Consider the following 7,378-nt stretch of genomic DNA (forward strand, 5'->3'; position numbering starts at 1 on the left):
CTTTCCTATCTACAATATGTAAATCAAATTCTTGCAACAGAAGTACCCATCTAATAAGCCTTGGCTTAGCATCTTTCTTTTGCATAAGGTATCTGATTGCAGCATGATCAGTATGAATAGTAACTTTTGAATCAAAAATATAAGATCTAAACTTATCACAAGCAAAGACTACAGCTAACAATTCCTTTTCAGTAGTAGCATAATTTCTTTGAGCAGCATCAAGAGTTTTACTAGCATAATGAATAACATTCAATTTTTTATTTACCCGCTGTCCAAGAACAGCGCCTACAGCAAAATCACTAGCATCACACATAATTTCAAATGGTAAGTTCCAATCAGGAGGTTCAACTATAGGAGCAGTTGTTAAGGCTTTCTTAAGAGTTTCAAAAGCTTCCTTACAATCATCATCAAAAACAAAAGGTACATCTTTTTGAAGAAGATTAGTAAGAGGCTTTGAAATCTTGGAGAAATCTTTAATAAACCTCCTATAAAACCCAGCATGACCAAGAACACTACGAATACCTTTAACATCCCTGGGATAGGGCATCTTCTCAATTGCTTCAACTTTAGCTCTATCAACTTCAATACCTCTCTCGGAAATTTTATGTCCCAATACAATTCCTTCATTAACCATAAAGTGGCATTTCTCCCAATTAAGAACAAGGTTAGTTTCTTCACATCTCTGCAAAACTTTATCGAGGTTCCGCAAGCAATTATCAAAAGAATTCCCATAGACAGAAAAATCATCCATGAATACCTCTACAATACTTTCGCAAAAACCATGAAAAATAGCAGACATGCATCTTTGAAAAGTAGCAGGAGCATTACATAAACCAAAAGGCATACGTCTATAAGCATAAGTTCCATAAGGACAAGTGAAAGTGGTTTTCTCTTGATCCTTAGTTTTAACAGCAATTTGTGAAAATCCAGAATAACCATCAAGAAAACAAAAATGAGTATTTTTAGATAACCTTTCTAACATTTGATCAATAAAAGGCAAAGGGTAATGATATTTCTTAGTAACCTTATTAACTTTTCGATAATCAATGCACATTCTATATCCTACAACCACTCTTTGAGGTATGAGCTCATCATTATCATTAGGCACAACAGTCATTCCTCCTTTCTTAGGAACACAATGCACAGGACTAACCCATCTACTATCAGCAATAGGATATATAATACCAGCTTCAAGAAGTCGTAATACCTCATTTCTTACCACATCCTTCATTTTGGGAATTAGACGACGTTGAGGTTCAACAACAGGCTTCGCATCATCTTCCATATTGATGGCGTGTTGGCATATAGAGGGAGAAATCCCCTTCAAGTCATCAAGAGTGTAGCCAATAGCGCCTCGGTGTTTCTTCAATATTTCCAATAGCCTTTCTTCTTCAAACTCTGTAAGCTTAGAACTAATAATAACATGATATATTTTCTTATCATCAATATGAGCATATTTAAGATTATCAGGCAAAGGTTTTAAATCAAAGACATGATCTTCCTTTGGTGGCGGTGTTGTACCCAGATCTTCCACCGGTAAATCATGCTTAAGAATAGGTTGGCGAAGAAAATTTTCCTCAAGCTCATCTCTTTCTTTCCTGAAAACTTCACTCTCGCTATTCTCCAAATGTTGCTGCAAAGGATTAGTAGGAATAAGAACAATAGATGCACACTGTTCCATTTTAAAATCATTACTAGGCAAATCAGCTTTATAAGGAGCTTTGGTAAATTTAGAGAAGTTAAACTCATAAGATTCACCAGCAAATTTAGTCAAAATTTTCTCTTTCTTGCAATCTATAATAGCTCCACAAGTATTTAGAAAAGGTCTACCAAAAATAATAGGACAATAACCACTAGCAGCAGAACCAAGTACCAAAAAGTCAGCATGATATTTAATCTTACCACATAGAACTTCCACATCTCGAACAATACCAATTGGAGAGATAGTTTCTCTATTGGCCAACTGAATAACCACATCAATATCTTCAAGTTCACAAGAACCAATTTCGTGCATAATCTCCGTATAAAGCTCATAAGGAATAGCACTAATACTTGCACCAATATCACATAAACCATAATAGCAATGATCACCAATTCTAACAGATAGCATAGGAACACTAGCTTGCTTGGGTTTATTAGGATGTGAAACAATATTAGAAGCATCTTCACAGAAAATAATATGACCTTCCTCCAAATTTTCAGTCACAAGATCTTTAACTATTGCAACAAGAAAGTTCAACTTTTATTTGTTCTTCGTGTTCTATAGGTTTCTTTTCACTTTTATGAACCGCACTATTTATAACAGAGTACTCCTTCATTTTAGCAGGGAAAGGAGTTTTTTCAATATAAGCTTCAGGAATAACATGATCAACAGTTTCAACTACAACGCATTTATTAATAGATGAATCAATTTTATCTTTATACGGTTCATGATACTTATCAAAATTCTTCTTAGGCAATTCATAATGAGAGGCAAAAGCTTTATAAAGATTTGCAGCAACTTGAGAATCAAGACCATAAGTAGCACTCATATTACGAAATTTATCAGTATCCATAAAAGCTTCAATGCATTTGTAATCATAATTTATACCTGATTCTCGATCTTTGTCGATCTCCCATCCTTCAGTATTTTCCTGGATCCAATTAAGAAGATCCCTTTTAAACTCTTCCTTATTGTGCGTGAATGATCCAGAACAAGAAGTATCCAGCAAGGTCTTGTCTTCAAAAGAAAGTCTTGCATAGAAATTATCAATAATAACATTACCAGGAAGCTCATGAATGGGGCATTTGAGCATTAAAGACTTCAATCTCCCCCAAGCTTGGGCAATACTCTCTCCATCATGAGGCCAAAAATTATATATGCGATTCCGATCCTTGTGAATTTCACTTGGAGGATAGAACTTAGAATAAAACCGGGGCACAATATCATTCCATTCAAGAGAATCCCCATTATCCAGTAATTTATACCAATGCGCCGCTTTACCAGACAGCGATATAGAGAATAGTTTCTTCCTCACTTCATCCATAGCAATACCTGCACACTTGAATAAACCGCATAATTCATGTAAGAACAGTAAATGATCTCCAGGGTGGACAGTTCCATCCCCTGTATAACGGTTATCCACTACACGTTCAATAATTTTCATAGGTATTTTGTATGGTATCTCTTCTTTACCTGGCGCCTCATCCACTACCTTTGCAGTAGTAGCAGATTTCCCAAATAAACACTCGAGAGAAGATCTCTCCATAATGAATTATGGCAGCAGGCAGAAATAAAATCAGCACAAACAGTAGATATTTCCCTTACCAATTCCACTTACCAATAGCACTTCACTCCCCGGCAACGGCGCCAGAAAATAGTCTTGATGACCCACAAGTATAGGGGGTGTATCGTAGTATTTTCGATAAGTAAGAATGTCGATCCCAACGAGGAGCAGAAGGTGTTGACAAGCAGTTTCGATGAAGGATTCCCTGTAAATGCTCACAGACAAGTATTCAGGGGGTTTTGATGTAACAGTTGAATAAAGTACGAGTAAGTAAAGTGCGAGAGTAACAATTGCAGCGAGTGGCCCAATCCTTTTTAGCACAAAGGACAAGCCGGTTTGTTTACTTATAATGACCAAACATTCTCGAGGACACACGGGATTTTAGTCTAGTGCTTTCGCTACATACGGCTAATTAATCTTCATTGTTATGATAAGTGTTGTGTGGGTGAACCTATGCTAATGTACCGCCCTTCCTAGGACTAATACATACTTGTGATTATACCCCTTGCAAGCATCCGCAACTACAAGAAAGTAATTAAGAATAAATCTAACCACAGCCTTAAACTCTGAGATCCTGCTATCCCTCCTGCATCGTTATACCAACGGGGGTTTAGGTTTCTGTCACTCCGGCAACCCCGCAATTGGCAAACGAGTACAAGATGCATTCCCCTAGGCCCATAAAGGTGAAGTGTCATGTAGTCGACATTCACATGACACCACTAGAAGAATAACACCACAACTTAAATATCATAGCATTGAATATTACTCAACCATAGTTCACTACTAACATTTAGACTTCACCCATGTCCTCAAGAACTAAACGAACTACTCACGAGACATCATATGGAACATGATCAGAGGTGATATGATGATGAATAACAATCTGAACATAAACCTTGGTTCCATGGTTTCACTCAATAGCATCAACAACAAGTAGAAATCGATACCGGGAGAGTTTCCCCTATCAAACAATCAAGATCAAACCCAAATTGCTACGGCGGTGATGATGTCCAGCGGTGGAGATGGCGGTGATGATGGTGGAGATGATGATGATGGTGATGGAGATGATGTCCAGCTCGATGACGGTGACGATGGCGTCGATTTCCCCCTCCCGGAGGGAATTTCCCCGGCGGATCTCAGCCCGCCGGAGAGCTCTTTTCTCTCTGGTGTTCTCCGCCTCGCAGAGGCGGCTGTAACTCTTCGTGAGGTACCCTCTGTGGCTTAGGTCTTCGGGATGAAGGGTTTCGCGAAGAAAAGGAGGCGAAAGGGGCTGTGGGGCCCCCACACCACAAGGTGGCGCGGCCAGGCCATGGGCCGCGCCGGCCTGTGGCCTGGCCCCACCTTGGGCCTTCTCAGCTCCCCCTTCTGGCTTCCTTCGTCATCTGGAAAAATAGGATTTTTGGTATAATTTCCTTCCACAATTGATCTTCCGAAATATTGCGTTCTGACGGTGCTTTTTCCAGCAGAATCTTGGCTCCGGTGCTTGATCCTCCAATAATGATGAAACATGCAAAATAGATGAAATAACATAAGTATTGTGTCCAAATATGAAATATATCAATGAATAACAGCAAATTATGATACAAAATAGTGATGCAAATTGGACGTATCAATGAACAAATCATCCGCTTGTTTTCGGATAATCTCATAATTCAAGTCTGAGTACATCTCATCCATAATCCTCATGGTTGCTATACTTCCCTTAACATCACCTTGAATAAACAAAATCTGAGCATCCTCTAGCTCTTTCCGAAGTTCCTTTGGAATCTCCCATTCTGTAGGTTGATTCTCCGTACTCTTCCTGCTTAAGGCATCTGCTACTACATTAGCCTTGCCTGGTGTATAGTTGATTGTAAGGTCATAATCCTTAATCAACTCTAACCATCTCTTCCGTCTCATGTTTAATTCCTTCTGAGTGAAGAAATATTTTAAACTTTTATGATCGGTGTATAACTCACACTTGGATCCATATAAAAATTGTCTCCAACTCTTCAAAGCATACACAACTGCCGCTAACTCTAGATCATGTACTGGGTAGTTGTGTTCATGTGGTTTCAACTGTCTTGATCCATAAGCTATTACCTTCTGATCTTGCATAAGAACACATCCAAGTCCATTCTTGGAAGCATCACAATACACCGTATAATCCTTTCCTGGTTCAAGAACTGCTAACACCGGCGCTGTGGTTAACTTATCTTTGAGTGTTTGGAAGCTGGTTTCACACTCATCAGTCCACTCAAATGGAGTATTTTTCTTGAGTAACTTGGTCATTGGTCCGCCAATCTTTGAAAATCCCTCTATGAATCTCCGATAATAGCCTGCCATACCAAGAAATCCTCGTATCTCCTTAGCATTTTTAGGTGATTTCCATTCCAATACGGACTGAACCTTGCTTGGATTCACCACTATGCCTTCTTTGGTTATGACATGTCCAAGAAATTCAACACTATCTAACCAAAATTTGCACTTGCTGAACTTTGCATATAGCTGATGTTCTCTCAAAATTTGCAGAACTATCTTCAAATGCTTGGCATGTTCTTCTTTATCTTTGGAATAGATTAGAATATCATCTATGAACATTATCACAAACTTGTCCAAGTACTTCATGAATATCTTGTTCATCAAATTCATGAAAATTGCTGGTGCATTTGTTAGTCCAAATGGTACAACCAAGTATTCATGGTGTCCATACCTTGATACGAACGCTGTTTTTGGTACATCCTCCTTCTTGATCTTGATTTGATGGTATCCTGACCTTAAATCTATCTTTGAGAAGACTCCCGCTCCTTGAACTTGATCAAAAAGATCTTGGATTCTAGGTAATGGATACTTGTTCTTGATAGTTACATTGTTCAGATTTCTGTAATCTCCACACATTCTCTTACCTCCATCTCTTTTATCCACAAAAATAACTGGTGTACCCCATGGTGACACACTTTCTTGAATGAATCCCTTCTGTTCTAACTCATCAATCTGAGCTTTCAGTTCCACTAATTCCTTTGGCCCCATCTTATATGGTGGTTGAGCTATTGGTGTTGTGCCTGGAATCAGATCGATTGTGAATTCTATCTCCCTATCGGGTGGCATCCCCGGTAGTTCCTTAGGAAATACATCTTGAAACTCATTCACTACAGGAATATCTTCAATTCTCACCTCCTTCAGACTATTAAGTTCCAATCCTATCTCCAACTCACTGTATTTGTCTCCTTGGAAAACTATTCGGCCTCCTATGGAATTGCGAAGTGACACTGTTTTGTCTCCACAGTTAATCACCGCTCCATTCTCTATCAACCAGTCCATCCCTAGGATGACAGATATGTCCTTCATGGGTATGATGAATAGGTCCGCAAAATACACATAGTCACATATGGTTAGGACTTGTGCTTCTTTCACGTGGGTTACTAGGATCGCCCCCCCCCCCCCCCCCGCGGATAGAACAGTTATAGGGGTTTCTAACTCAGAACATCTAAGCCCGAATTTTTACACAAACTCCAATGCAAGAAATGATGTGGTTGCTCCAGTATCAAATAATACTTTGCCAGGATGAGTAAGGATGCTTAGCGTACCTAAGACTGTTTGATCTGACTCTTCCGCTTGTTCCAAAGATGTGCAGTTCAGCTTTCCATAAGGCTTTCCCCTCTTGTTGTTGTTGTTGTTGTTGTTGTAGTTGCGGTTGTTGTTGTTGTTGCGGTTGTTGTTGTTGTTGTTGTTGTTTCCATCTCGTCCTCCCGAGCTCTGTCCGCTCCAAGATGACTTGTTTGGGCACTCCGGCTTGATGTGTCCATCCTTCCCACAACCATAACAGATGATTCTAGGTTTCTGACAATCCTTCTGCAAATGACCCTTTAGGCCACAATTGTTGCAGATGATCTGGCTGATTGGATTCTGACTCTAACCTCCCCGGTTGTATTGGCTACCAGTAGTAGGTCGGTATCGGGGTTTGAAACTCCGATCAGGTATTGGTTTACTAATTGGGTACTTCCTTGGCTCGATACGATCCCTCTTCCTCCTGTCCTCCTGAACTTGCCGGTAATCATCCTCGAAAGTGATTGCCGAGTCAATCAGTTCCTGGAATTCGGCAGCCCGTGCCAACCTCAGTTGCATCTTCATGT

Source organism: Lolium perenne, chromosome 2, assembly GCF_019359855.2.
Source record: "Lolium perenne isolate Kyuss_39 chromosome 2, Kyuss_2.0, whole genome shotgun sequence".
NCBI lineage: Eukaryota > Viridiplantae > Streptophyta > Magnoliopsida > Poales > Poaceae > Lolium > Lolium perenne.